The following is a 24893-nucleotide window of genomic DNA, read 5'->3' as shown; positions in this document are numbered from 1 at the left end:
TTTTATGTAACGGTTTTTTGAAATTTATTTCAAGGGTTTCAGTCATCATATATACTCTTGTTCTTAGGCCATCGTAGCTTGTTTTAGAATATACTACAAACAGCGGTGATGGATATTGTCTTCCAACGCATTTTATTACTAAAGGTGACGTTTTGTATGCTAGTGAAGGTTACAAATTGTTGAAAACTATTTATATTGTAAATAATAGAGGTCTGGAACCTAGACTGGGAAAAATGATCCGCAGCAGGTTAAATTACCGCCGATTCTAAAAATGTTGCAAGCTGTAAACACGCCCCAGGTTATGGTCTCCTTTCCAAAAGTTTGGTTATCTAGCAAATCAACACAATTTATCAGTAATTTAAAGGTTTTCTACTTAGAAAAGTGAAAACGATATAATTACACGAATAATCCAACTGTTTATCACGATCTACATGGCTTAATTCCTACTTATATCAAAAAACAGACCTCGAGCATTACCAGTCACTCTGATCTTTCAGTCTCTAATTTCAAACGAATACGTTAAAACTAAGCTGAGTGCACTATTTAACGATACTATTTAACGTGAAAGGTAACAAAAAAAAAATGTTTCTAAAAAATAACGCAAGCAGTTAACACGTTTTTGGTTATGGTCTCCTGACGACAAGTTTCGGTTACTGAGCAAATCACCTTATACCTTTGATTGGGCGAAAAGGTTTTTGTCTGTCGGATATAATTTATTATCTTTTGCTTTGATAGCGGTCGATGTCACATCAGCATTATTAAGTTTGTCACCAGCAAGAGCATTAACGTTTGTGAAATTGTTCAGCCTCTTCTTTGGCATATCCGAATGCACTGATCGTTTAAGGTCGCCGCTCTCTGTGTTCTTCAGTTGGGAAGCTTCTCTGTTTACCATTGGGAGATGATATCTATCCAGGCTTGAGTCGCTTTGACCAACCTTGTTGTTTGCAAAGCAACAAGAACGGTGGTACCTGCATGTGTGTAGAAAAAAAAAAAAAAAGTGATCAATCACTATGTATGCACACGGATAAACAAAGGTGTTACCTGAGAGTGATATGCGTTTGTTAGTCTCTCTGATGATTTTGCTCATTCTAAAGGCTAGCCACATGTGTTTTCTTCCTGGATGGATACCAAACGCTGTACTATGGCGAAGCTGGTTTGAATGGTAGAGCTCTGCTGAAGATTGTAACTCGTTCCGTAAAGACAATTGTAGCAGATCTAGCGAATTCCAGTCCTTTTCCATTCCCATCCATTGCAACGACTACTTCCCCCCCCCCTCCCCCCGCGCCCCTCCCTCTTCCGATTGTGGAACGAGGCAAGGTCCGCCTGCTCTCGCCTCTTCTTTTTATATTTTGTGTTCGAACAAAGAAGGACTTCTATTCACTTTGAGTCGCTCCTCTCTACGTCCTTTTCTGAAGGTGAAGCTTGCGGGATTTGGTTATTGCAAAGGGGGTATGGTTAGTGTAATGTTTTGTCGCTAACACACAATATTGTCAATTTCGATGAAGTAAATTCTTCTTTATTCATAATTTTATGAAGATTTATACATACCTGCAGTAAACAACAAAAATGCCTATCATTATTGCAATCACTGCGACCAAAGATACTGCAATATAGACAGTGATATCCTTTCCTTCTGACGGGACTTTGTCGGACAAAACACCTGTTGGTGAAACAAAAAAAAAAAAAAAAAAAAATTCGTCATACCTAAGCCATTGCTCGTAATCTTAACGGAGCTACGTCATGGAAATCACTTCTACTTATTGTTTAACTTATAGTTTATCTTTCTCGGTTGCCACCACGCATTCATTCGGCTTATCATGATTTCTCTGGGGTTTCTTTGTTTTAAATTCCTGTAAATCACGAAGATGACCAAAAACATCGCGTCAAAGCTCCTTTAAACGGACCAAGTCACAGATCTTTCAGGAGGCACTTTGATAAATATTTTTCAATCCTCCTAAATGTTAGCCCTTTTTTTCCGTTTTTGCCTCTATTCAGCTCTTGATTTTTAAGACCTTTCCTTTCCATTCCTTTTTTTCTCAACACGTTCTGCTATATATCATGGTTGCGATATGTACAAGCACTAACCTTTGACACATTCCTCACTGGAAGCGGCTCCCAAGCTATCGGTCGTCTTCCCTTCATTGCATTCTATACAACTGGTCTGTCCTTCATTGTTTTGGTAAGAACCTTTACCACACAGTGCACACTTCAAACTCTTTGGATCGTACGATGTTCCAACGGGACAAGCCACTGACGTATGACAAAATAAGTGTTAATATACAGCACGAACGAGGTCCAAGAGTAGTGCCTTTCCCTCCCTCCCTGACGCCCACCCCGACGCCCAACTTCGGGATAATTTCCAGGTGCGTCTACCATATATCCTTATACCGATAAACTGGATGGTAACGGACGTTAATAAATTGACTTTTCAGACCTCGTTGACAACAATAGAAGTTGCGGCAAACTAAGTAAATTGTCAACAGAATGATTTTATATGATTCTATAGTATTTATTATTATGCTGTAAATATTTATTTGTCAACTTCAACATTTATTTATTAATTCTTGTAAACTAGTTATTAGCTTTCGACTTTAGTTAGATGTCCGCAATTAACTAATCTATAGCTAAATACACTGACACGTTACTAAAGTTTTCATTCATTCATTCAATCATGACAAGCGGTCCATATCTTTAATATTGACCGCACAGATGGACGCTTTTGAAATAGTTTTACCGATTTGCTTTTTGAAACTCTGCGTTAAGGGAAGTGACTGTTTGGAGAGTGCTTAGCAGTGTCGGGTCTTTGAATCTGGGGCTGAAAATCCAAGTAAACCGAGTTTTTAATTTCATCGTTACAATGAAATCTCTTCCTCTCCAACTGCTGAAAATAATCAGTCGTACGATTGCTCTAGCATAATCGGAATCGAAATTTTAAATTGGACAATGCCTACCACATCCCTTTCGATCGCCACTCATAAGGAATCCAGCAGCACAAGTGACATTGGTGAAGAGATGCTGCAATGACGATTTATTCGCCGTACTCTTCATTCCACTCAAACTTATCTGAAATTGTCCTGTGGCAACAGCGTATTGCATCTGAAATAAGACTGCTTCACTCTTCTCTTCGACATCATCTCCTGACGAGTTTACGACCAGCGAGAAGAGAACTTTCAACGGAAGATCCACTGCTCTTCTCTTCCTTTCATCGGCTGACGCCTCGCATTCGGGAGTTTCCACGTCTTTCAGTTTCCATCCTTGCACTGTGGAAAGCGTGGCTTGTATTTCCCTCTCCACTGCTGAATGCAGCTTTTCGCGACTTTGGATGATGTTGCATTGCATACCTGGAAATTTAATCGAGAAGCGATGTTCTATCTCCTCAGGGGCAACCTTGCCCGTAAGGAAGAGAAAAGAAGAGTAACATAAGAATCAAATACTCCGAGGAGTGAATTGCTTAGAGAATGGAATCCATTAGGTTGGTTAGATCCAAAAAATGACACACTTTCAGTGCGTCGCCTACCGAGTAAAAACAATAGGCTTGTCATTTATTATATGAAAACAATTTAATTAATGGTGCGGTCAAGGTTTCTAACATTGAGAAGATAATGAGACATAAGAGACAAAGTTCTTACTGCTAATATCATAAGTAATCAAACTTATATATTGGCCCAATTGACAAGCCATTCATTCGATATATAGGAAGCCAGTCTTAATCCGGCAAAATGAATTCATTTGATTTACAGGAAAACAATCATGCCATGTCAAGAGTTTTGCCCCATGGCCACGGCTCGTTTTGAACTTTCTCGGAGAATAAGGCTTAATTGTACGAATTCGAGGCTTTTGTCGCAATATTTTCATGGAACTTTTTTTTTTCGCAATATTTTTTTTTTTTTATCAACAAGTAGTATACATGTAAGTATAGCGATCAATGGCAAAAAACAACAGAGTGTAAGAAGGCACGAAATGCACCCCCTCCGGTTGCACATAGAAGCACTATTCCGAGGATGGTTTTAAAATACAGGCGAAAGTAAACTGGCGAGAGGCTTGTTTATTGTTCGGCTTTCAAGTAAAGAATATTTCTTATAAGTAAAGAATATTTCTGGCACAACCTGGACACCTTTTGAGCGGGAAAGGAAACTATCCTTTTCACTGCGAATTTAGAACTTCCTACATACTTGAACACTTTGGTAATACTAGCTCTTCCATGTCATTCCATTGCCAGTTTGTATCAGGACCACATCCATACACAGTCACCGCCTCGGCATTGAACGAGTAGCCTTCGTCGCAGGACAAGGTACACAGCAGTTTACCAGAAACCTTTCGACAAGATATATCTCCATTCCTGGGCTTATTTAATTCGGGACACTCTGTTGAGGTGAAAAAAATTATAAACACCGACGTCAGCTTTTTTCAGTCTTGATGTGCAATATGTAACAGAGAACATTTAACACATAAAAGAACATATTTTCAGTTTCCAGGCAAATTCCGAAACCGAAGGTATTACAACAGCTGTGTTAGCTTACATCACTTTAAAGTCTAAATTAGGACTATATGCTTAGTTAGGCTTTTTTTTTGGTTTGACACAATAATGTCATGGTATCGAAAACATATTCTGGTCGCCAATATAGAGTATTGATCTCAAGAACTGAGTTGTGCAATACCACCAAACATTTCTAGACGCTCTTACGGTCCCTAATGTTGTGTTAATTGTGTTGCTATTTTCGTAACATATACAAAACAAAAAACGCAATTCGCGGTATTCTTCTTATTAGTGTTATAGTGAATTAATGCTCAAAAACTTATAGCTTTATGACCCTTCAACCTTTTTCGTTGATGATCTCCTTCTCACAGTTGGTTCCCCAATAACCTTTGTTGCACTCGCAGTCATATCGGTTGACACCATCTACACACTTCCCATTAATACAGGGATTTGAGCTGCACTCGTCGATATTGATGTCACAGTGAGGACCTGAGAATCCGGCTTGGCATTTGCATTGATAAAGTCCCTGGCGAGACTCGCAGTGAAGGAAGTGCGAGCAGTTAGTTGTGCACATGTCCAAAGCTGCAGCTTTAAAAAAGGAAAGAGGCTTGTTACAAAGTACAAAATTGGAAAACAATCTCATTATTATAATGATAAAGTTTTGCGACATTTTAAAAAGCGGTCAGTACCAGAGCAAATCACTGTGAAATGACTTCCGATCAGATCAGCAGCTTTCTTTTACTAAAAAGTTAAAGCCGTCTTGCGGAGAGTGTTTGCTGAGTAGCCGTCATTTTAAGTTTCGCGCACGGGGTTTTATCTTCGGGCTGGAAGTTGAAATTGCCTTGTACAGCATAATGAAGAGATTTATCAAGGAAAAGCTTCTCAGTGGCGATGGTTATTTGCACGGCAAAACAAACCGTGCAACATGAAACTTCTATGCAGTGACTTTATTGAATTTTGATTAAGTTTCTATCAAGCAGACTGTCGTAATTAATTTTTTCTGCATATTTGGAATTCCTTTAATTCTGATGAACTTGCGTTAAAATCATCAGTCCTCAAGTAGACGTTACAATTCCTTGACTTAGCAAATACCTTTGCATTGCGTCATGAATCTCTTTTCCACTTGTCCTTTGATTCCTGGCAGAAAGCTGCTCCATGATCGCACATTTCCCGGAATGGGCCAAGTGCAGTTCTGGGCCGCGTTCCACATGTGGTTGGCAGTTGCTGGAATATCCCAAACGCTCACTTGATGTAACGTGCCACGAAATGCTGTCGAAAGGGATGTCGTCTGTTCTTCTGCGAGATAACGCTGACCGAGGACAATCCATCCACCTCCTGTGATAGTTTCTCCGATTTTGACATTACTCACTTTCTCTATTTCCTCTCTGTCAATGTACACGGAAACATTTCCAGTGAGGCCGTTCCACACAACCCCCAAATAATGCCAGTGATCATCTGCTAACTTGTAATTGGCTCTAACTACTTCATCTTTAATCTCCAGATGAACTTGAGACTCAGTAAAGGAGAGTACAATGATGTCATCTGAGTCTGGTTGCCCAGCAACGCTATAGCTAAACAGTGTGCCTGACTTGTATGTAGAATTTGCTCGCACAAACATAGCGATGGTGAAATATCTCATGTTTGGAATACTTTTGCCGTCTGATAGTAACACCATGTCGTCTGCGGTCTTGCGTTTAAAGATAAGATCGAAATTGCTGCCAAGAACTGGAACACAATAATCAATATCGATAAAACGGTTATTTCTCTCTGGGTTGCTAACTACATGGAAACTGTGGGAAAATTACTTCCTTGGCCTTCCGAAAATCTAAGGTGCACTGCTAAATGGAGTCATATATGTACGAATTACACATTGTAACAGTTTGTTTTCACCAGAAACGCATAATATACGGCATAGGATATTGCTAATATAATTGCATCCCTACGCTTTATAAGCGGATCAAACAATTGCATTAAAAAAATACTTTGCTACTTACATATGTTGCAGGAGTCTCCAGAGTATGAAGGGTAGCACTCACAACTGTAATCATTCTCCAGATCCTGGCAATAAGAGTTTAGCATGCAAGGACCCGAGACACAGTCATCAATGTTTTCTTCACATGTGGCTCCAGTGAAGCCAGGTTTGCACGAACAAGTGAAGCTCCATGTAGAGTTATCAGAGTTGCACGTTCCTCCATTTTGGCAAGGTGTTGACAGGCAGAAGTCTTTAGGGTTTTCGCAGTCTACACCAATAAACTGATCTGGGCAACTGCATTTATATCCCGGTGTCAGATCGACGCAAGATCCATTGTTATCGCAGGGGTTTGATGCACATTCGTCGATCTCCATTTCACAGTATGTTCCATTGTAGCCTTCCGAGCACCGACAGGAGTAACCTAGAGTATGGTCGACGCAAGTAGCATTGTTCTGGCAGCTATTATTAACACAGTCGTCAATATTGTTCTCGCATAACCTGCCTGTATACCCGTCAGCGCAGGAGCAAGTAAAATTATTGACGGCATCATGGCAAGTTGCGTTGTTGAAACAAGGCCTTGCCGAACACTCGTCTATTTCAAGCTCGCAGTATTTACCGAAGTATCCACTTCTGCAGTTGCAGTGAAAATCAGTGCGAGAGTTAACACAGATGCCATGCTGGCTGCAGTTGGCTGTTCTGCAGTAGTCAATACGGTTTTCACAGTTATAACCGTTGAAACCCAGCTGACAAGAACAGGTGTAATTTGAAACCAGATCTGAGCACACGCCATCATTTTCACACGGATTGGATTTGCAGTCGTCAATGTTTTCTTGGCACTGCAAACCTGTAAATCCATCGGGGCAGACACAAACGAAGCCATTAATCTGCGGAATAACAATGATGACAATTCAGATGAAATCAGTCTTGGACAGCGAAAACATGGGGGACCTGATGGGATTCGAACTTACGCACGCCTGGATACAGGTCACGCACTCTAACGGTTGAGCTTGGGAGATAGGAATACAAATTAGGACGATAATTCGCTTATTTCAGAACAGGTTTAATCACTCTGTATGTGTTTTAAAGAAACCGTTTGAACTGCGTTAAACATAATACCTTAAAGCTAAATGAAACTATTAAAAAAAGAATTATATGGTATTGGTCGGCTGGGAGGGCCGTATAGTGAAAAACTGTGACCGAGGTCTTAAAAATGCTGCCCGAGGCCGCAGCTGAGGGCAACATTTTCGAGCCCGAACTTTAAAATTCCAGCCAAAATCGTTTTTCTGGTTTGAAATTTCTTGCAAAGTTTGAAATTGTACTTCAAAACACTTTCCTCAAACGTTGGGAATCACTCGAAATCAGACTTTTCTACCGTCACGGTAAATTGAGTAGCAGAGAGCGAGTAAATTCGTTAAGTGTATTCCACAGAAATTCTCTCAAATACAGCAACGATCAAGGAAGTAAAGTTTATCTCCATGTAACGGCCGGTCAACGGACAATGTCCGGCCAGAATGGTGACTTGACCGGCCAAAAACTTCACTCACCAGTCATGTTGAGACGGTCACGTTGTTCATTCTTGAATGAAAAATCAAATCCCCAACTGTAAATCTTAGATTGTTAGTCTCTTTTTTTATTTTGGCCTCTCACACGAAAACATACATCAATGGGTATCTGTTCAACGGCTAAAAATCGATCGCTTACTGTTTGTTATGCGTTCTAGATCGATAGGAATGCCATTCGAACGGCTGGTGTTATCCGTTCAGAAAAATATTCAGCCGTTCGAACAACTACCGCAATCCATTCGAAAAACATTTTCACCTTTTAGGACGGTAGAGGTTTTCAATTCAGAATTCAAAACTATTTAGCCTTTCGAACAGCAAAAATTTTCCGTAGACAAAGAATCCGATCAGATTCAGCTTTTCGATTTTCGATTTGCCTAACTGTGACACTTTTGTCACAGGGAACCTCTCTTTGTTGGCGTATACACATGCATTTCAAAGGTATCGCTCTACAGATGTCAAGATATTTGTCGTTTCTTTCACTTTCTCTGCACAAAAATCGACGAACAAGACGCCAAAACAAGACTTTTCGCTTGATTGTCAAGTTGTTTCCAGCTTAGACACTATGGGACTCCGGGACATCAAAACACTTATTTGCAGTCTGCTTCGTTTCCATCAAGCCGTACAATGTAACATTGAGCACGAAACCAGTATCTAACTTAGAACCAACCGATTGAAGTCACTGTTACAAAACCGACGAAGTTATGTGCCAACAAAAAAGCCGAAGGCCTTTATATTAGTATCTGTAAAGTTATTTTTGTTCGCGAATGAAATTTGAGACACTCTCAACTCGTTGCTTGGTAAAATCTACCGAATGATAGTCATTAGTTTTTCGTGAACAAAACCTCTCTCTAATATGACTACAACAGAGTTTAGATTTTTATGGTTTACACTTTAGAACTTAATTTTACTCACATCATTAAGAAACCTCCCAACACTTGTTGTGCAACTGTAGCCGTATTCGTAGTAACGCGATGATTTGTTGTGGGTTTGCACGGATGAGAATCAAGGAAACAGGAATTTCTTCTTCGGCTATATTTCTTTACTCAGTTATTTCTGAAGCCCAAAATTAGAATCTGCTGATGCATGTTTGGTTTCACTTAGGTTTTGACGGACATAAATACTTTGTGGAACATCAAAACAGCAGCTCATGGAATTCAATATACCGATCGAAAAATTCGAAGTTTCATCTTATGTGCATCCGTTCAATAATTTTTCTTTGGCAGGTGGCAAGAATTCCACAGAGAGCGTGCCACTTCGTTGAGCTGCTGAGCCCTGCCAAGCTATCTTTGGTTAGTTTTAAGCTTTTACTTGTAGTAGGCCAATCTTTAAACGATCCAGCAACGACTGGAAGAAACAAATTATATCTGTGGGTTTAATTAGGTCAACATTATTTAATTTTTTTGTTAATATCTTGACCGGTCAGAAACGAGACGTGACCAAGCTAAAATTACTTTGGCCGGTCAACATGACCGGCCACGGTCCGAAAAATATTTTGAGCCCTGTAAACTGAACTGAAATTGATTCATTTTTTACTTAAAATTGTATAGAGAGATATTCACAGCAAGATTACGCGCCATTACAGCGCCGAACTACAAACAGCCAAACAAACTCGCACAACTTCAAAAAATTCAATTGAATTTAGTTACGGTGACTTTCCTTGCAATTTAAAGGCGAATAGAGATAAACTGGCGTTGATTAATCGTCTATGGAAGTGTAAAATGGGCGAAAGATTGACGATTACCGCTAATTCGCTCACGAAAATAGAACAATAGGACGGATTCCGCCCGCTGTGGTGGTCCAAATGAGATTTATTCCGCCCGCTACAGGAACCAATCAGATTGCAGGATTTATTGAATTCCACCCGCTCACGAGCTGAGAAAAAGATAAGAGTACGGTATCACACCTTCCTTTTTACAAAGTTAAAATATATTTTTTTGTCAGACGAGGACCAAAGCTGAAAGGTGTCGTGACGTGCAAATGAGAGCTGCATGCTGCTCAACACTGGTTAATTACCTGATCATGGCATGTCCCACCATAGAAACAAGGGAAAGACGCGCACTCATCAATTTCCACTGCACAATCATCGCCCAGAAATCCTGGCGCACAGTCGCAAGTGTAGCTGTTTATTCCGTCCCTACACGTGGATCCATTACCACAAGAATTTACCACACAGTCATCGATGTCAACTTCACAGTGTGGTCCGCTAAATCCATCAACACAGGAACAAGTGTAGCTGTCCACTTTGTCGATACAAGTAGCATTATTGTAGCATGGAGAGCTGGAACACTCATCGATGTCAGTGCTACAGTTTTTTCCTGTATAACCCTTCTTGCAGGTACAACGATAGTCATTTATCAGATCATCACAAGTTCCATCGTTTATACATGGATTCTGCCCACAGTCGTCTATGTTTATTTCGCAGCTGATACCTGCAAACCCGTCAACACAAGTGCACTTATACTCATCTATGCCGTCAATGCAAGTGCCATTGTTTAAGCAAGTGATATTTTTACAGTCGTCAATATTGATCTGACACTGATTTCCTTTAAAACCATCTGGACACTGGCAAGTGAAGGAAGTAATGCCATCAGAGCATGTTCCATTGTTCAAGCAAGGCATCGAGGCGCAGTAGTCGATGTCCACATCGCAGAGTTTACCAGTGACACCCTGCGGGCACACGCAGGTAAAGTTGTTCACCCCGTCGTGACACGACCCATTGTTTGAGCAAGGACTCGATGCACAGTCATCTATGTTGTTTTCACAGTGCAGTCCATCAAAGCCATCGCGACAGTCACAGCGATAGCCATTAACCATATCCACGCAGCTGGCTTGATTTTGACATGGGTTGGAAATACATTCATCGATGTTGAACTCGCAGGCTGACCCGGAGAATCCAGACTCGCAGATACAATAAAACCCATTAACTTGATCCAAACATGTACCGTTGTTTTCGCAATCTGCGCCAGCGCATTCGTCAATATTGTGCTCACAATGGGATCCGTTAAAACCTGCAAGACAAATGCATTGGTAACTGTCAATTTTATCACGGCAGTTGGCCCCGTTCTGACAGGGGTCACTCGCGCAGTCATCGATATTTTCTTCGCAGTCGTTGCCTTGGAATCCCACTGGACAGAGACACTCGTAGTTGTTTATTTTGTCCCTGCAAGTAGCTCCATTTTGACACGGAGATAACAGACATTCATCAATTTCCGTATCACACAGACTTCCCGTGTAACCAGGTTCACACTGGCACTGGTAACCACCAGGGAGATTTTCGCACGAGGCATTGTTAGCACACGGCCATGAAACACACTCATCTATATCCTCCTCGCAGTTGAAGCCTCGGAAACCTTGTGCACAGGAGCAGGTGTAGTTGTTGAGCAGGTCTTGACATGTGCCACTGTTAAAGCATGGCTGATCTGTACAATCATCAATATCAGAATCACACTGTTTCCCAGTGTACCCAGATTGACAGGAGCACAGGAAATCGCCGATGAGGTCGGTGCACGTGGAGTTGTTGATGCAAGGGTTGGAATCGCACTCGTCAATTTCTGGAGCAAATGAAAGTCCAGGAAAAAAAATAGTGTCAGTTTCCAGTTTTGCTTAAGTGGGGCAAACAAATAAAAATAAAACAAACGAACAAAAAAATAGCAAAAAAAGAAAAAAAAAAAAAAAAAACCCACACAGTCCAGTTGAAATGAGTGAAGGGCGCTTAGGGACACTTGATTAACACCAGGTTGACAACTGATCACGCTTCAAAAGCATTAGTTTTGATTTGATTCTGGATCTTTTAGGACGGGTTTGTCTTTTCTGTTCCTATTATGAGGTCTCAGTGCAATTAAATTAGTTTTATGCCGTAAAGTTCCTCAACGAATTTCATATCATGCATACAAAGGGTACATGTAGCTGGCAATTTCTCAGTAAGACCACTAACCTATGCAATCTTCTGGGTTCTTTGATCCGGGTTTTAGTGTTATAGTTGTTCCCGGGCATGAATAACACACAGTACTCTCATTACGTGGCTGAAAAGAGCGTCGATCGCACAAAGAACATGGAGCCAGTCCGGTTGAAGAAAAAGATCCAGCCGCGCACGGTGCTGTGAAAAATAATTAATCAAAACAACATGTAAGATGTAAGCCATACGAGTGAAGATTTTCAAATAAATTGGAAACAAAATTATGCAAAACCGTAATTTAAATTTATGAATAGTCTCATCGCTCTCGACAGTTACACTATATCTATGAAAACTAGATGCACTGCTAGCAAAATGCTTTGGTTTAAAGGAGGTGGCTGTAGGCTGTCCTCAACTTGGGTTTCTTTTGCATGAAGTTACTAGGTATGTTTCCGGCTCGTCACAGGCATTTTTTCTCAGCTTGCCCTAACAACTTGATAGTAGCCAACAGGCTTTAAGATTCCCTGTTAAAGGACGACACTGTGTCCATGTCGTGCAAATGAAAACAAGGTAATGTTGCATGCTACAAAAAAGAACTAGAACGTCCTTATCTAAAGTTCACTTAGCTAGACATCAGAGTTCTGCGCCTCTTTGGGAGTAATACCTGATGCATCACACACGTGGAATGTCTTTTAAATACATACCTCCACATTGCATAGAGCTGTTGGATCCCTTGGCGGAAGTTGTCTTGTTCCGACTGCATTCTAAGCATGAGCTTTGGCCCTCCATGGTTTGATAATGACCCTTTTCGCAAAGAAAACAAGGCTCCATTCCGGTGGGTGAGTAAGAGCCACGTTTGCAGAGAGCTTCCATGAAAACAAACAGTCAAAAGGGCTACCATTAATGTTTAATTGTAGAGGTTGTGCCCATCATTCCACCACGATATAAATTAAATCGTATCTCAAGGGCTTAAGAGTAACGTGATTACAGAAGCTCCCATTTCTCGAGAAAGTTTTTGGACACCCTACCTACAGTCCCCTCCTCCCCCCCCCCCCTCCCACCCCAACCCCCCTCGTCCCGGACCCTACAAAAAAATTTAAAAAAAAAGCTAGCCTTTCTCTTTTTCCTTTAGGGGTGCCTCTATTTAAAAGGAAAACCGTTCACTTTTATCTCGCCCTCTTCCTCTTTCAAACATGGGGCTTGTACATTCGGTGGAAAAAAAAAATGATAACAAGGAGAGGGCACACAAGTTACGATTTTCAAAATTAGAAGAATGTTATCTAAACGAAATGTGTCTCAGTTTTTGGGTAATTTGTTTTATGTTTGCTTTGCTATAGCTATGTAGCCAAGGTTTATAGGTTGTTCATCCGTTTTAGAATACTAAATAAGTAGTTACAGTAAATCCAAGACAGAATTCTGCTAGTGTCAATGGCTCAAAGAGAAACTTATGTCTCGTCAGTCTTATTAAAGGGGTCTGTTACCTAAGCAGTTGGAGCTATTCTCTGTTCTGGATTCAGTTGTTGAAGTACCCGGTGGACACATCAAACACTCCTCCTGTGCACTGAGCTCTTGGTATGATCCGATAGGACAGTCCTCGCACTTTCCGGTAGCACTGTTTAAGTAAGTCCCCAGTGTGCAGTTTACTGTAGATCACAGAGACAAAGATGCAGTTAAGTTTCTATGAACGTAAAACATGCAAATTCAACTCACCTCAGCGGTAAACTAATAAGGTCTTTGCAGTTATAACTGAGAGAATTTGAGGGAAAATGGCTCTGGCTCTGCTTTATGCGTAATTAACTAGCAGGAAACGTTTCAGGTACTTCATGAGAAATGGCTAAAGGCTAAACCTTAAATCTAAAAAACTAAAACCTAAAACTTTATCCTGCAGCCCACTTTCAAATGAGGCATTTGTTCATAGGATTTTTTTTTATTCCCGAGTCTTTTGGCTCGAAACTGCGATTAAATTAATAATGAATGTTAATTTTAGGAAATATGCTCACGGCAATATCCTTCTTTAAATGCTTGTCCCTTTGTACAAAATTCTTTAGGCTCTGAGATGTTGAATGAATCTTTATCAGCTTCGAACTTAGTGCCATTGATGGTCAGACTGAGATTGCCGTTGTCAACTGCAGCTTTTATCCGGCTACTGATGTCTTTTGCAATTTTCATGCCTTCCTCGCCAATCGTTATCTCGCCTTCTTTGGTGTCATTTGCTTCAATACCATCAAGGTCCACTACAAGAGTTGAACAAAAAGACAGAAAAAAAAATATTATTATTTCACGGAGACTCGATAATAATAGGTTAAGTTGTCGCATTGATCATTTGGAGTCTTGACTTCGTATCCCGTTTCCCATGTCGTTGCTTTATGGTTAATATGGGGAGAAAGGATTTTAGCGTGACTATTAGGCAAGAAATGTCCTCTTTTTCTCACAGTTCTTTGCTCTGCTCAAGCGTGTAATTTAGGTAAGGGTGGTTAAGGACAACCGGATGCTTTATGACAACCAAGCAGACTAGCATACAGATAGTTGTATTCAATTCATGCTACGGAAATCGGAGTTATGGGTTGCTGCTTTGAAGTTGTCAATTTTCTGTGGCTTTATTTTTTTTTATAACACTATGACTAGTAAAAAAAATATATTTGACTTTTTAGCATTAAACTGCTGCAAAGTGAGGGAAAAGTCGGTGAAACACTTTAGCAGGGTGCCTCAAAAAGTGGACTTTGTTACTATGGTTTTGGGGCAATTTTTTTTTTTTTCACCTGTTATACTGCCAGTTGTGGAGTTAAACTCTTGACTATAGGCTACACAAACAGCCCCTTAGGTATTTTTAGATTTTACATTGTTCCAAAGTGCTAACAATTAAGATAATATTATTAACCTACCAATTACATCTAGAGTAATTGTGGTTCGTGGAATTGATCGTCGAGTTCGGCTGTGATGACCGACGTCGCCTGGAAAATAAATAAATAAAAAAATAAATAAATAGATAAACAAAATAAGCGTAAACAGAATGAAAATTCGGGCTTATGTTGTAATGTTAATTAATCTGACGATAGACCCTGGATAACACTCTTAGTTTTTCTGTACAATTGCCAGTGTAAGTATACGAGAATGTAAGATCATGAGTGGTCTGACAAAGTGGTTGTCTGCCAGTCCGTCAGTCCGTCAGTCGGGCGGTTACTCCGTCCGTCGGTCTGTGAGTCTCTCAGTCACTCAGTTCTCTTGGGAGCAAGTGGACGTACGGACAGATTTTTCACCCAGCTGTTGTTCCACATCCCAATTTCAGTTAGCTTTTGGCGTTTTTGATGCGTGCACGGTTAATTTCTTCGCATCCGTGGTTTTTCCAGTCAGAAGTATATTTCCTTTCCATACTAGTGCAATAAAAGAAGTTGGTCTTGAAGTGAGCAGCGCCCAAGTTAGGATTGTTGTTGTTGTTGTTGTTTTGGGAGAGGGTGTAACTATGATTTAGAGGAGAGCACTTGCGATGAAAGCTACACATAGCATCATCAACCTACCAACGATATCCAGAAAATAAGTGGCTCTTGGAATTGATCGTTGAGTTTGGGTGTGGCGACTGACATCGTCTGGAAAATAAATGGCGTGAACATGGAGATTACAATTTTGGGGAATTGAAATTAGACGACTTATGTGCTATTGGTAGTTATACTGAAGGTGGACCCTGGATTGCATTTTTAGTTAACAACTGTGGGTTGTGCAACTTTGAGTGTAAGTGTACAAGGCTGTAAGACTAGAAGCGTCCAAACAAAGTAGCTGTACGTCTGTCCGTCTTTTCGTCTATCCATCTGTCCGTCTGTCTGTCCCTCTGTTCGTCAGTCTGTCTGTCTGTCTGTCTGTTCGACTGTCCATCTGTTCAGCTGTCCATCTATATGTTTATCCACCTGTCTGTCTGTCCGTCTGTCCGTCTGTCCGTCTGTCCGTCTGTCCGTCTGCCCGTCTGCCCGTAAACAATTTTGTAAATAAACCATTTTTCGAAAGGCAATTAAAGTATTCAACACTTCCAAATTTACAAAGTGCAACCTTAAGATCTAATTGAAAATATCCTGTGAGAAAGCTTGCGCTCAAAGCTGCACTTCTCTCACTCGGTAGAACATGGAAACACTTGCCTAAGGCTCGTGTTCCTACAGCATTTCCACTATTCCACCCGATGATTTTTTCTTTTTTTCTGGGCCGGGTTGTTCAAAGCCTGATTAAGCTAACTCAGGATTAGCGAGAATTTTGATTTCATTTTTGTACATTTTCGGTGAGGTTTTCTGTTTATATTGTTTGTCCTTCAGTATTGAGCTTGAGTAATTTCAAACTACACACACACAAAAAAAATAAGCAGTGAAAAACATTTCTGAAGAAGAAAAATTGTTACTTCGGTTAACTTTTAATCCTGGATTAGCGTTAACCGGCTTTCGAACAACCCGGCCCTGGTTTCTTAAATATGAGTTTTGTCAAATGCTGTCATACCTGCTGAACGTTTTCTCCTGTTAATAACAAAATCTACCGCAGAGCATGTGACTTTCACATTTTCTGCCTTGCACTTGTCTTTAAGTGCTGGATCCTGACAGACCTCTTTGAAGAAAGACTCGTTTAACAGTTGGATGAAGTTCTGCTTTATTTGCGCCTGGGCTTCTGGTGTGGCACAGTCACCATAGTAGTAGTGCAAATCAATTGCCATCCTGACATCGTTGGGGTGGTATACTTCTACAAAAGGGTTGATGGACAAAACGAATTGGTTCTTCCTTACATTTTAAGAGGTTTACTTAAACTGATGGCAGGGTATAGGTAAAATTTGTGATTGTCAGTTGAACATATCACGTTTTATTTGAACTGATAGCAGCTGAGATCTGAAATCAACAAAATTTGCATGATAAAATATTGACAGCAGTTAGTTTTTTTCACTTTATGCACTTTTGTAGACCATGGTAAAGGATTCATAGCATAAGCGTGTAAACTCAAGTAGAACCACGAACTTCGGGCCCGTGGAAACCCTCCACGTTGAGATTTAATTTTGCTTTAATAGAAGACATCACTAATTTGATCCCTCATCTTGGATAACACTACATTGTTATGTCATTAGCAAATAACAATAATCAATACATGATTCCAAAACGGTAAAAAAATTAAAAAAATTAAAAAAAATAACGATGAAAGAATGTACCAACAACGTAAAGTTAGCGACAAAAAGAATATCAAAATAGCAACTAGCAAAGGAGGAAAACAATTATATCAGAAAATTTTGGGTACACTTGCATGTCAAAGCAATTATCACAGTTGACAGTTTGTTGTCACATTAAAATGCCCCCTAGTTAAAGATAAGCGATCGCGAAAAGAAGTCGAGGAATGGTAGTGCAAAAGGAAAAATGCAAACAATTATTTACTCACTTGTGCAGTCTGGAAAACGATTGGTTGGGTTCCAAGTTCCTGATGCTCCACAAACCCACATAGGCGAAAGCAAAGGCTGAGCAAAGTCTGACTTGTTGTTACAAAAAGGGGAACAGAACGATCCAAACATCCAATCGTCACAAGCCTTTGCGCCTTCTTTGGGAGGAGGCAGGTCACTGCACTCTGTCGCTGTACGAGTAACGAAAATTACGAATTTAACATTCGTTTTGACGAGTTGCTCTCAAGAGTACTTTTCGACATTAATTGTTAGTTTTGTTACAAAAAGAGAGAGAACCGTTGATAATCGTTTCGTTCATCACAATGTCGCCATCAGGAAAATGTATTGTGCATAGCACTGATACAGGCAATTAGGGTGTAAATTGATAGAATTCCGACGAGGACACCGTAATTTATCAAGTATTAGTACATAAAGGGAGTAAAACAGTACGCGACAAACAGGAAGTCGAGCTTAACTTTAAAAGCAAAGATTTTGGCTAGTTTAAGCTACTGAGCGGTACTTGCATGTGGCACGGAACGTTTAGACAAGTTTCAGATGTTTTCTTTTTCTAATTAATTTGTGAAAGTTAGGTCTATAAGCTGTTATGTTTGTCTACTTGTTACTTACGCTTAACCGTGATTGTAAACTGGCAAACAGCTGGGTCGTTATCTGGATTGTCATCGTAGGCTGTACAATGTACATTCCATGTCCCCCAGTAAAACTCAGTCCCGCTTTGATGACTGCATGTGATTACCAATGGACTATCGCTGTTGTCTTTAAACTGAGGTTCGTTCCACGTCACTATTGTTGTCATCTGCGTAGCAGTAATTTCCTGGTCTGGGGGACAATATACAACCTGGGGGCCTTCATTATCTGCGATGAAAATACATAAGGAGTCGTGTGAAGAAAAGACTCTATCTTCATAGCAAATGCTATTACATGGACATAGCTCTACCAGCCATTTTCGCGATAATTCTGACACCACACAGTGACAGTGGAGAAGGAGGAGAGAGTCATCGGTCTTCACTCCTAGGCCCAGGTGAGATTACTGGCAGGGGACCGAGTGCAGGACTACAATTTTCCATCCTTTAACTCAGACGGAGAGTAAGGCATAATGTCACCACGACAAGCAACAGTTCGAAAATCAATTTGGCATAATTTAACTTGGCACCATCCATTTTGGACTCACCTTCCAACACCACTTTAAACGAGCACTCTTCCTCTTTCCCACTTGAATCTCTTGCAGTGTAGACAACAAGAGTAGTTTTGTTAAAGTTGTGTGGTGGGCTGATTCCTGCTGGAAAAACGGTTACTTGTGGTGCCAGATCGCTGTTGTCCAGAGCGACAGGCTCGGTCCAATTAACCAATGCTGTAGAATTTATATTGATGCTTGCGCGAATATCTGAAGGACAACTGATGAACACTGGTGGGGTAAGATCTATGAGAATACAAAAGCAGTCAATACAAAAGCAATCAATACAAAAGCAATCAATACAAAAGCACATTATGATATATGAGATCGGAAAAGACGCGCCCTCTTCCTTGACAGATCATCGTAGCCCGGCAGTTTAAATAATATAGAAATAGTTTGATTTAAATGTCACTTTACCGATGGAAAGTATCGCTAAATATTTGTTATAATAAACAAATGCTTTAGACGTCCCACACATCCATAACAAATGTCAACATCTGGCCACGTAGTCATCGTACTAACTTTTCACCGAAGCTTATGGTAGAGGACACAATGGACGGAAATAACATGTTTTTACAACCAAGCGAAAAAGAATGACCAGTCCCCACTTATATGCAGTTACAAACGATACGCAAGATTGAAAGTGATACTGTCTAATTTATTACCTCAGGTGATATACACTGTAACACATATTCGGAACAATATATATGATAATTTACAAAGCGGTTACCAAGGCATTGCAAAATTGAAGATTCATTTTTGTTCCAGTTTCCATCATTCCCACAAAGAATCTCGGTAGTTGCACCGTTCCCAAGGAAACCATGTCTGCATTCAAAATAGCAGACAGTTCCGCTGACTGGGGAAAACGTACACATGTGTGGGTAAATGAAACCATACTGAGGCGCACTTAGAGAAGGACAGGAACGTACTGAAAGAAAATTAGTAAATAAGAATTAAATAAACAATTGTGTCTATGTCTTGTGTTATACCTACAACCGCACTGATGTTAATGATGTTTCTCGAATGACAACAGTTTATGCGGAAACTCTGAAATGCTCAATCCAATGGACTCATTAGCCTTTTTATTTCATTTCCAAGTTAAAACCGTTAATACTTTCTATTGCCATTCGATGGTAAATCTTGACAATATCACTTAGTTGATGGTTTTCTTTACTCTCGTCACCTCGTTATTGGTACTGTCACCAAAATTAGATTTTTATCACTTCACATGCTTAAAGGTGCTGTTTCACTGTGAGTTATCTCGGTATTATTTTGCAACATATAAAGTCATCTTTTAATCAAAAAAGGCTAGAAAACTGTTTGAGGAAATGGTAACTCATCATCGGGAAGGTAATAAACTAAGAAGCAAAAAGGATAGCTTTGCATGGGGAAGTTATAAATAACATGATTATATCTGTTTAGACTATTGTTTCTTAGATATGAAAATCTGTGACATAGCTCCTTCACAGTACCGATCTAAATAGGTCTGTGAATACCAGAGTAAAGTTTGATGCCAAAAAGGAGGGTATAAAGGTTACAAACTATTTGTCGCTCACTTTCACAGGTCGGAATCGATTCGTTCCAGTACCCTGTAATGTGGCCAGGTTTGTGAAGGCAGATGAGGATCTCGGAGCCCAGCAAGTTATATCCATCGTCACAGCTCATTCGACATGTGGAGCCGTAGCTGTTGTCACAGCCTTCTACTAGAAAGCCGTTTGGTGGAGGAAACAATGTTTGGTATCGTAAAACTGTAGAACAAAACATAAAACATCTCTGTTCAGGAGAGCGTGACATTGTGTTACATGTACCTTATTTAGAAATGAGTGACAGGGATCAAATGTCAAGTACTTTTACGTAGTTCCACGCGGTTTTTGAGAGTGTAAGTCGAGTATTCGCCATGGAGGTTTTACCTAGTCAAAATAAAGTCAAACGTTGAGTTTAACCGCGGATTTATTACTTCGTTCTCAACAATCACACATAAAACGATTCTTTCTAATTAAAAAAAAAATGAAAAAATAAAAAAATAAAAAAAATATGAAAAAAGGAAAAGAAAGAAGGAAAAGGGACCACATAATGCTTAAGTCTGTAAATACCATTGTGGTACAATATTGACCGGCACACTGTTTCGACTCGTCGCCTACACAGGAGAACAATATATTCAAATCAACCCTGCGATGGACTGGCATCCCATCCAGCGGGGAGTAGAAATACAACTCAAATAAACTCTTCATGCTACCAAAACCAGGATAAGCTGCGGCCTGATGAGCCACTTAGCTCGTATACAGTTTATCATACCTATCTAGCTAGCTAGCTAACTACCTTCCCATTAAGCTGCAAAAGAAGAGACGTCGACAAAATAATGCTCAATTTTGATAGCTATCGAAATGCTATCTACATGCATGGAAAAAGATTGCAAAAGGTCTTTCGTACGAATGTAGCTATTATGTGTTGTTTCAAGGCTTGGTTAATAGGAAGCAATACCAACTTGCTTTACAGGAGGACTGATCTATCGTAACTCAGTATCAATTCTAAAAAGCTTACTCTCGACTGTGACGTGAAATTTGCAGATTTTGTAATTCCCTGCTGCGTCACTTGCGTTGTAAATGACCTCATGTCGTCCCTCGTGGAACCTGTTCCCGGTCAGCACACCATGATTGGTCACATTGACTACCACGCCAGAGTTATCAGTGGCAACCACGGGGGACCAGTTTATTGTGGTATAGTTTTTCGCTATGTCTGCGTAGCGCTTGATGTCACTAGGGCAAGTAACACCAAACGAAGGTCTTTCCACGTCTGTGTAATAACACATGAAAATAATTAGGGAAATTTCACTACGAAGCCGATTAAAAATTTCCCTCTACTCCGAAATTCAAGTGTTGGGTAAATCCCTGGGTCATTCAACTTTTCACTACCTCCATTTATTGTTATCGTTATCGTTATCGTTATCGTAATCGTAATCGTTATCGTTATCGTTATCGTTATGGACGTCGTTGTGGTTGTCGTTGTCATTGTCATTGTCATTGTCATTGTTATTGTTATTGTTATTGCAAACCAACCTCTGCAAAACGTAGTGGTGTTTCGTGACCATTGACCGTCTCTAAGGCATACCACAATTGGCCATCCATTTAGCCTGTAGCCTTGGGGACAAGAAAAGTGACATGTAGTGTCGTATTCAGGAGACATTCTGCAAGAGCTTGGTGTCACCTGGCCATCCGTTGGAGCTTGAAGGGACTTACAATGGACAACTAGAGAAAAGAAGAACGAGCAAAAATAATTTATACTCAGTGAAAGTTTTCGGTATTTCCTCTCATCAACATTAACCTTATAAACCAATTTCAGTGTGCAGTAGACTCACAACATGATGTCACTTAGGAGAAAAGGTTTTTAAGGTTCAATACGGTTTTCCCATTTTATACATTTGTGATCGTTTTGGACCGTCAGCGCCAAGACCAAAAATACCTCCTAGGAAGAGAATACCCGTTTACACAGTGACATGAATGCACTTACCTTGACAGTAAGGTTCTTCACCAGACCATGTGCCATTTGCTTGACAGACCCTCTCAGTCGAGCCGTTAACCCGGTGGTAGCCACGGGCACAGTATAAAAGGCATTTGTCACCAAACACGTTGTACAGGGAACCACCTCCGCAACCAGACTGTATGCTGTGTGGAGGGGGGATGAGGCCACTATAGGAAAGACGTATTATACTTTGTGATAGAAGTTTTGGTGGAGTGGGAGCGCAAGATCAACTCGTAAAACTCTCAATGAAGCATTTGCTTTTACCAAAATGTAGTCAGAATTGTGTTTGTGTAAGCTTTGCTTATTATTTTGGCAACCCTCAAAAGGCGATAAAACATTGTGTTATGGTGATGGTTGCTTAAACAAGTTCACGAAAGTGTGGGTTCTGACACCAACTCTAATCCTATTTTACATACGTTCACATTTTGTCTCATTTCCCGTCCAGACACCCAACGAAGTAACCAGATCTTTCTCGCAGACCCTGCGGTCAGAGCCACTCATGGTGTGGCCATTCTGGCAAGCGAAGGAACATTCTGATCCATACTGATTGTCTTTGGTACACTGTAAGGAACCTCCAGCTGGAGCATACAATCTAGGCAGGCATCGCACAACTAGCAGGAGGTAACCAAATTCGAGTTTCAGAACGATACTTCTTTCTAGTGTCTAGACATATTTCAGGATATTTATAATTAAGCTCATTAAAATAGAAATTGCCGAACGAGCCCGGGGGGAGGGGGGGGGGTGTACTCCCTGTAAAGGCCTATACGGGGAGGCTCGGCCCGAAAGGGTACCTTTTCAGGCTTCAGGTATATAAAAGGGTAAGGTTTTAACAAGCTGAAGTATATGAAAGGCTAAGGAAATCTGTCATACTTTAATTAGGATATTTCGTACATACAGACACACCTTATGGCTGTATGACTACATGTTACTGTTAAGCACTACATGAAAATGGCAAAAGGGTTTTTTTTTTTTTTTTTTTTGGCTATTTATTTATAATACGGGCTGGTTATGAAAGTATGTGAAGGGACAACTTTTTTCAGTTAAAGGTATACGAGAGGAGTACCTTTTCTCTCAAAATGGTATACAAAAAGGTAAGGGATTGACCCTCGGGTCGAAGCCTCCCGCTATAAAAGTTTGTAGAATACACTCCCTTTCCGGGGACGAATAATAACGATACGAATGGTTTTCATGTTTTGCTTGGTATAAAATGAGTGATTGCATGGCATATGATAAAATCAAAGGCAAAAAAAAAAAAGAAAAATCTTAGTGGTACCCCATACGTCTTTTGTAAAATTTGGACATTTGAAGCCTATGTGAAACAAAATTACATTTTTTTTTTCAATTCGAACTCAAATTTTTTGGGATACCATCGTTAATTAAAGTTACCATGCCCTTTCAGTATTTAGAGCTGATATTTTTGACGTTCGATCAGAAGCGCTCTTGCTAGCAAAGTAAATATGGTAAATAAAGAGCGTTTTTCTATCACTAAGCATTGCAGAACTTTGGAAATGTGGATGAGTGGTACGGAAATTTCCCGCAGACGTTTTTGGAAAATTTGAAATTTGTTACATTTCCGAAATACAAAGAATTCAATCGAAAACTCGACAATTACACGAGGAAAATTTGATTGTCCCTCGTGAGGTTGTCCGGTTAACCGGGAAATTCCGAAAATGCTGTCCAATTCACCATTCGAATTTTCGGGACTTTCAGACTGGAATTTTTGGTCGACTAGAAAGCGCCTAAAGATTATCCAAAAGTATGTCAGCTACCATCTCTAGGCAGTTACCTAAAACAAAAACTTTAAATTTGCATTCGGCAATGTTCCCCGTTTTGTCTGAGGCCAAGTACCGGATGTTATGTTCTCCAGCGGGGAATGTGTCCCCAGGCTGTTTCCCATAGTGTGTTATGTTGGAAATGAAACCAGAGTTGTCTGCAGCTGTAGGATGAGACCACGTGACCTGTGTCGACGTTGTACCTCTGTCAGCGTTGGCTACAATATCTGATGGACAGTTTGAGAATACTGGTGCTGAGACATCTATAAACGAAAAGAATATTGGGTTTTACCAACAAAAATAAGAAAGTACACAAACTTGTCATACATGCGCATTGACAACTGGCCTTTAAGCACTTTTCATCATAATTGTGATAACAATAAGAGTGGCAAAGCCCTAATCATTATAACAAAGAACAGGAACAAAAAATAAGGATGTTAAATGAGGAATTACTTTACTTACTTACCTTTACAACAACATCTACAGTTGTTGTTGTCGTTGTTGTCGTTGTTGTTGTTTTCTTTTCGTTGAAACCAAAAAATCTTATTTTCATTTTTTTTTTTAATTCCCTGGAAAAGAACTTTCAAGGTCATTTCTTCAATGTTCACTCTTTAATTCAAACGTCATTTGCTTTAAACCCTGCTTGTCAAATCATATTTCTTCAATCTTCAATATAAGGCACATATGAAGCGTGAAAAGCATTTTTTCTTATTTGTCCGTGTAATAGTTGTTACCATGTCCTAAAAGAACTTTCGAAGTTGCTAACTCACCTTTGCACCACGGATTTCCCAATGGAGACCAGGTCTTCTGCTGGTTACAAGTCTTCAGACCAGGCCCATGGTGTTGATATCCGCTCTTACACGTGAATCGGCAATCCGTTGCATAATGAATGACAGCACTTCCATTGGTACAGAATGAGGGGGTGATGTCTAGTCCTTCCGATGAAATGGTAATTGGAGGACAGGTGATTGCTGACAGTCAAGAAAAGAGTACTTATATGTCAGTTATAATGAAGCCTAAACAAAGAAAAAATCACAGAAGGTAGGAAAGCCGACATGGTAAGCAAAACAAAACCGCCCTCACCCCCGCCTTAGCTCAAGGTCTGGATCTGCCACCGG

At 40.2% G+C, this 24893-nt stretch overlaps 1 pseudogene across 1 annotated transcript in view; it reads right to left on the bottom strand.

Moving 5' to 3' along the window:
- Positions 1–24893, bottom strand: part of LOC110069692 (uncharacterized) — a 48518-nt pseudogene continuing 23625 nt past the window's right edge. The window contains exons 9-35 of the transcript XR_016204501.1: positions 24546–24746; positions 23790–24038; positions 22416–22614; positions 21992–22170; positions 21541–21729; positions 21026–21277; positions 20041–20232; positions 19215–19412; positions 18482–18730; positions 17920–18165; positions 17295–17483; positions 16377–16613; positions 15419–15487; positions 14786–14854; positions 13904–14137; positions 13385–13546; positions 12608–12769; positions 11946–12107; positions 10025–11562; positions 6472–7333; positions 5570–6202; positions 4820–5065; positions 4162–4364; positions 2952–3387; positions 2086–2250; positions 1549–1660; positions 1–968 (exon numbers count right to left, since the gene is read on the bottom strand). The product of XR_016204501.1 is annotated as an uncharacterized LOC110069692 (transcript). The remainder of the gene's footprint in view (positions 969–1548; positions 1661–2085; positions 2251–2951; positions 3388–4161; positions 4365–4819; positions 5066–5569; positions 6203–6471; positions 7334–10024; positions 11563–11945; positions 12108–12607; positions 12770–13384; positions 13547–13903; positions 14138–14785; positions 14855–15418; positions 15488–16376; positions 16614–17294; positions 17484–17919; positions 18166–18481; positions 18731–19214; positions 19413–20040; positions 20233–21025; positions 21278–21540; positions 21730–21991; positions 22171–22415; positions 22615–23789; positions 24039–24545; positions 24747–24893) is intronic.

The sequence above is a fragment of the Orbicella faveolata genome, unplaced genomic scaffold (assembly GCF_042242905.1).
Source record: "Orbicella faveolata isolate gen_17 unplaced genomic scaffold, um_ofav_v1 contig_48, whole genome shotgun sequence".
In the NCBI taxonomy this organism is placed as follows: Eukaryota; Metazoa; Cnidaria; class Anthozoa; order Scleractinia; family Merulinidae; genus Orbicella; species Orbicella faveolata.
The sequence above is the reverse complement of the archived record's forward strand: the minus strand, read 5'-3'. Positions and strand labels throughout refer to the sequence as shown.